This window comes from Camellia sinensis, chromosome 9, assembly GCF_055761805.1.
Source record: "Camellia sinensis isolate YWXY chromosome 9, ASM5576180v1, whole genome shotgun sequence".
In the NCBI taxonomy this organism is placed as follows: domain Eukaryota; kingdom Viridiplantae; phylum Streptophyta; class Magnoliopsida; order Ericales; family Theaceae; genus Camellia; species Camellia sinensis.
Window position 1 is genome coordinate 19342481 of NC_138969.1, and position 7073 is coordinate 19349553.

Genomic DNA, 7073 nt, shown 5'->3' on the forward strand with positions numbered 1-7073 from the left:
TTTTATTTAATAAATTCTAAATAGAAGTTACATCAAATAGTCGTATAAACTCCCATAATAAATGCAAAATTATAACTAACTCAAATAAATTGCATCAAATGATTTTTATGTTTCCTAATTATCTAATAAAGGTGAGAAAGCTTGTACTACCTATAAAAGAAAATTTATTAATTAATTGATTTGGAACCCCACATAAATATAATGTTCAGAAATTATTAAATAAAACACTAAAGTTACTAAAAAAGTTAAAAATTCTATATTATTCAAAAAGTCAAAAAGTTAAAAGGGTAAAATTGTCATTTTGATTTTACTACAATATTTTATTATACATCTTTTCGTAAAAAGTCAAAAAGTTATTCCAAATATACATCTTTTTTTCTCTACTTATTTCACTAAAAAGTCAAAAAGTACACTTATATAGCACATTCCAAACAACTAGACTTTTGCTTATAAAATAAAGGGTAAATTACATTTATACATTTTGATATTTGGATTTAATACATATTACCCTCTAATATTTAGAAAATTATACTAATATCATCATTGTAATTAATTAGACAGAATGAAAATATTAAACTCATGCCCTCTCTCTTTTCTTACTTTGTTTTACTTCTTTTATTTTTTTTTTCCTTTCATTTTCTTGACTTTTTTTTTTTAAATGTAATTTTTTTCTATTTTTCTACAAGGAGTTGTTGCCTTTTATATAAATATAGGGTTTGTGAAAGATTATTAACCACAGGGGTAGAAATCTAATTTCTAAAACGTCAATGGATGAAAGGTAATTGGACTAAAGCTCAAGGGGTGTCAATGTAATTTACCCTAAAATTAAAATACCTTAAATGAATGGGGAAATATCAAAAATATGAAAAGTAAAAAACGTAATTGCAAATTTATGAAAGTACAACACTTGTTTGCAGGAATCTAGTGCATAAATTATTTGTACTTTTATGAGTTTGTAATTATTTTTCTTACTTTTCAATATTTTTTTTTATTCATCCTAAATACTTGAAACTAAAAAAATTAGGAGAGGAAAAGTGAAATGATTATAAATTTGATGTGATATTTTGTTTTATTGACTATTTTAACATATTTTATCATTTTATAAATTTTAATCAAAAAAACCAAAAAATAACATTTGACAAACACCCTCATTTTAACTTCTATGTTCTTTAATTATTTAACCTTTCTTAACAGCTAAGAGACTCGTGATTCCACTTCCAGTCAGCGCCAACTGCTTCTGCCAAACCACCATTCTTCAGGAGCTGTTTGGCAAGGGGGAAATTCAAAATTCAAATTGTAAAATGAGTTTTTCCATTTTAATTTTCATTGCATGACAATTGATAATTGACCTTTGATTGTTTTAAAACAACATTCACAATCAAAATGACAATGTCAAGAATTTTTAATATTATGTTTGGATACACGGCAAAGAAAGTGAGGGAAAATGTAAGTTAGGAGAAGAATTTGAAGAATCTAATTTTGTTAATGTACGGAGTGTGTTTGATTAGACGGATTAGATAAGGAGAGTTTAGAATTTATCGGAGTTGAATTCTAGAACTGTGAATTCTCCAGACTTTTTAATTGGATAGTGTATCCCGTGTTTGTTTTCTCATTGGATTAGATGTCTGGAAATGACTATTTTTAGTGAATCCAATGTTTGGTTCGACGGACTGAATAGAATAAATGAGCAAAAGACTATTTTACCATTTTTCAATTGTTTACTAAGTAATAAAAATATTAAACATTACTTGAATATTTTAATTATTTTTAGCTAGATTAAATAAAAAATTTATCTATTTTATTTTTTACACAATTAAATAAATTTATTTTTTAAAAATTAAATAAATAAAATATCAATAAAAATATATGTTACTTTTTTAATTAAAATTTTAAATAAATTTATTTTAAAAAATAATAATAATGAAATAATGAAATTAAATAAAACATCTATTAAAATTTAAACAATGAAATTAAATAAAATATAAAAAAAATTTAAAATAAAACATCAATAAAAATATCTATAAAAAATTATTTTAAAAAATTAAATAAATAAAGCATCAATAAAAAGTTAAATAAAATTATTTTTTAAAAATTAAATAAATAAAATATCAATAAAAATATATGTTTTTTTAATTAAAATTTTAAATAAATTTGTTTTTAAAATAATAATAATTAAACAATGGAATTAAATAAAACATCTATTAAAATTTAAATAATGAAATTAAATAAAATATAAACAAAATTTTAAAATAAAACATTAATAAAATATCTATAAAAAATTATTTTTAAAAAATTAAATAAATAAAACATCAATTAAAAGTTAAATAAAATTATTTTTTTTTCAAATTGAGACATTTAAATTTTGTTGAATTTTATTAAATATAATACATAATTAAATAGTGGATTGTCAAAATGTTCATTTTACTACCTAATCTCAATAGTAAATAGTCCCTCCGAAATTGTCCCATCCCTCCCCCCCAAGGATTGTATAATCCCCTATATGGGGGATAAGGGGTCTGGCAGGACTCCATGTCCGACAGACTAAAAAAAAAACAAACGATGGACTATTTACTCTTTCAAATAAGCAATCTGAACAGTGCATAATCTCCCTTTCTGATCCCCTCAATCAAACACACCCATGGTGTATAAATAAATTGCAATTTATGATTGGCTTAAAACAATAAGATTCGCACCTTTAAATAAAATCACTACACTGTTATTTGGGAAGTGCTAGATAATATACTTTTTGACTTTTTACGAAAAAATATAAAATATGAGTTGTATTTGAAGTAATATGGTAGAAAGGTGATATAAATTAAATAAGATAATTATGATCTAAATAGAATAATGTGTTAAAATAGCCTACGCTATTTTAGCACATGCCAGACTAAATAGATATCTACTACTATTTCAAATCAATTATAAATTATATTTTGGTCAGAGAATTTAATAATATGAAAAAGGAAGAAAGATACATCCCCTCTATAATTAATTGGGAAATTTAGCCAAAATTCTCTCATAATAAAATTTTAATACATTAATGATAAACATAAAAAACAAAATTCTTAAAAAGTCCAACACATATTACTATTACCAAAATATTAAACTTTAAAATAATATAACTTTTGATCTAGACATTGATTTTTAATAAAATTAGTATTTTTAAAATTCTCTCATCAATATCTATTAAATAAAATCCATATTGACTAAGAAATTCTTAAAAAATAATAAAAAAAATAAAAAAGTTATTACCCTCGAAATTAATGTAAATAATAACATGTTACTCTGTTTCACAATAACATACTTTGGTTCAAAGTAAACATGTCACTGACAATATTGTCCAAATATATATATATATATATATATATTGTTTTATCTTTACTCAATTATACGCTTCCTTCTTAAGAGGTTTATGAGTAAAATAAATTAAGCTATTCTTTTTACTAAATAATGATCCAATGAAGGGGTTGGGACTAAATTTTCCTAATTAATTAAGGTGAATGGGGTGCATCTTTTCTCCTCCTTGTTTCTTTACAGTATTAATGAATGAAAGGGTGGTATAGAAGTTGAATAGTAACCTAAAATAATTTTTTTAATGGAAAAATTATACTGTTCTTTTTTAAAATTCGGAGAAAATACAGTAGATTTATAATTTTTGCATAGTTCTCTGAAGTTGTGTTTGGTTCATTTGTTTTTAAATTTCTACCCAAATTCATGAACAAAACACAATATTAAAATTTTAATTTATATAATACTTAGGTCCTTCCTTTTCATTAATAATTTATTAAATATATAAATGGAAAACATTGTTGTCATCTTTTTCATATTAAAATGTATATTTTTTCTTACTTATTATTATATTTTTATACTATCTGCATTAATTTCAATTTTTTAACATTACTAAAAGAAAAATTAATGTAATTATATCCAAAACGGAAGGATTTATATTTTTGTCCAAACCTTGGGCGAGGTCAATGTAATTTACTTTTTTTTAATGAAAAATGTCAAGATTCATAATATATGTCCCATCATTTACCTACAATTATATGGAAAAAGAGCTAGGACAATTGATACAATTGTGAAACTTAAGAAAAATGATAGGACTCTAAATATTTTATTAAATGTTTTATATGGGTGTGAGACTCACACTATGTGAGTTTTATGTAGATTCCACACTAGAGCTGCAAATGAATAGAATCATTCGTGAATATGCTCGAGCTCGGCTCAATAAGAGCTCGTTCTAACTTAGTTTATTAAATATTTTTTGTATTTAAGCTTGAGCTCGTTAAATTTTTATTAAACAAGCCCAAACATTTTAAGGCCCCGCTTGTTTTCAGAGATAGAATGGAGGGGATTCATAGTGAGGGAATTAATAGTGAGGGGATTGTTAGTGAGGCGATTAATAGTGAGGAATTGTTAAATTATTTTTATATAAAATAATAAAATAAATATAAAAATATAAAAAATTAAACATTATGTTTAAAAAAAAATCCCAATATATAAAAAATAAAATAAATAAAAAAAATTCTAATCCCCTCGCTACTTTTCTAATACCATCTCTATTTCCTCCTTACCAATCCCCCTTCGTCTTCTGTACTAATACCAAGGGATTACTATTCCCCTCCATATCTCTCAAAACAAACACTTCATTCTCAATCCCCTCCTCACTACCAAACCCAATCCTCTCCCTATAACCCCAAACAAACGGGGCCTAAAGCTCGACTCGTTAGCTGGTTCGTTTAATATTTATTATTTATATATTAAATAATATAAAAATGTGTATAAAAAATAAGATAAATATGTTATTTATATATTTAAAAAATATAAATATAAATAGTAGTTAATTATAGATAGTACATTTATATAATAGTGGTAGTAGATATTATTATTTTAATAAAATATTATTTTTTTTTAGAATATTTATATATATATATTGTATATATAACTGTATAATCAAAATTTTAATTGTAATTTTAGTCTCATACACAAATATGAATTTATAAATTTTTTAGCTCGTTACGGCTCATAAACAGGTTCGAGGTCAAGTCAAACTTAAGCCAACTCAAGTCGAGCTCGTTTCATTACATTTTTATTGAGCTCGAGTTCAAGCTCGAATTCGTTAAAATCTTAATAAATAAGTCTAAACATACTGAGAGTTGTTTGAAATGATCTAAATAAGTGTACTTTTTATTTTTTTACAAAAAGATGTGTAGAAAAATAAAGAGGTGATGTGATAAAAAAAAGATAAAAAGATAAATTATTTAGGAAATACCAAATCACCCCTAAAACTCAATTTGACTCATTTACAATTCTACCAACACTCATAAAAAATATTTAATAAAACATTTGGTAAAACATTTAAAATTTCTAACTTTATTCGAAACGTAACAAATCTTTTTTGAAACTTAACACTAGTAACCGCCACGTCATGTTCTTCAAATTTTAGAGCTAAATAAAAGTACTCAAATTGTGGGCCCTTTCTATCACAATTGCTCCTCCCTGCTGTTCTCATTCCCTCTTAATATTCAAATATGACGAGTATTGATTGGTCCTCCCCAAATTTACTCAATTCAAACATAAACATTGTTTAGTAGAGCTGTGGGAAAGTGCTTATAGCTTATGCCTAAACAGCTTATAGCTTATAACTTTCAGCTTAAGCTGATTTTCAGCTTATTCTTAAAGCATCTCCTGCCCCACTTAAAGAATAAGCTGTTTTCTGACTTCCACAAAGCTATAAGCTATAAGCTAAACCAAACACATCAAAATAGCTTAAATTAAGCTGAAAGCTGAAATAAGCTGAAATTAAGCTGTACCAAACAGGGCCATAGTGCAAGATGGTGTTCCAAAAAAAAATAATTTTTTTTTTAAAAAAATACTACAAGATTTTACAATTAGTAGGCTTGAAATTATATTCAGTGTGTTTAGTTCAATTTTTTAAATTTAATTTGTTAAAAATTAAATTTTTTATTTTTTGTATTTTTAAGTGAATATTTTTAAAATTTTAAGTAATTTTTTTTTTTACTTTTTTAGATATACTTTACTTAGATATATCTAGTAAAATATTTGTGAAAAAATATTTTAAAAAATTAATAAATACACAAAAACACTAAAAATGTACTGATTTTTTTTTTTTAAAAAAAAATTTAGGTGTATTTATGTTCGGTGTGCCTAAATTTTTTTAAAAATTACTTAAAATATTAAAAAAAATTCAATGAAAACAAAAAAATGAAAAAGTAAAATTTTCTAAATAGTGAATTCTGAAAATAAAAACCAAATAGAGTGATTAACCTCTTCAAGTTTTTTTATTGGTGAAAGGATTGGATGTGAAACAGGTCGGATCCAACCCTCGAGCTGGTCCAACTCTCTAAGCCCAAATCCAAGTGGGTCAGATGAACATGTGGGCAAGCCAATTAAGTCCAACTCCATGATTAACAGTCCACCCAAGTCCTCAAGCACTTAGGCCCAACTCGCAATGGAAAGATCAGTCCAACCACAATACTGGGCTGGGTCAAGCTGCAGAACTTAATCTATGAACCAAACTGATGGGCTGAACCCATCATTAGAACCAAAGTGGGTCGAGCCCATACAAAGATATCCGAATGGGCCAGTCTATCTCTACAAATAGTCCCACAAAAGGCTGAACCGAGGCACAACGATACCGAGTTAAGGGAACTTCTCAGAGAAACGTAGAAGCTATAAACGCATGTATGTGCAGAATGTCACCTCAGCTTGTCCCTTCTTTCTAGAATCGCGGAAACAGTTGATCAGGGGAGTGCAATCTGTTATAAGCATGATTACAATGAGTATATGCATCCATTGTCAACTACCCGATGGTCCCCTACTTTGAGCATTGTTAAAGGGATCCTTGCAGCACCAAAGGTTGATGAAACCACCTTGGGTAACAAGTAAGGCGTTCTATATAAACTCCACTCTCTTCACATTAAAGGTAACTAAGTTATGAACTATACTCACTTAAACACAATTGAATTCACTAGAGACTTTCCTCTCTCTGCACTTAGGCCTCGTTTGGGGACTGACTATTTTAGTCAAAAAGTCAAAAAGCCAACTAAAAC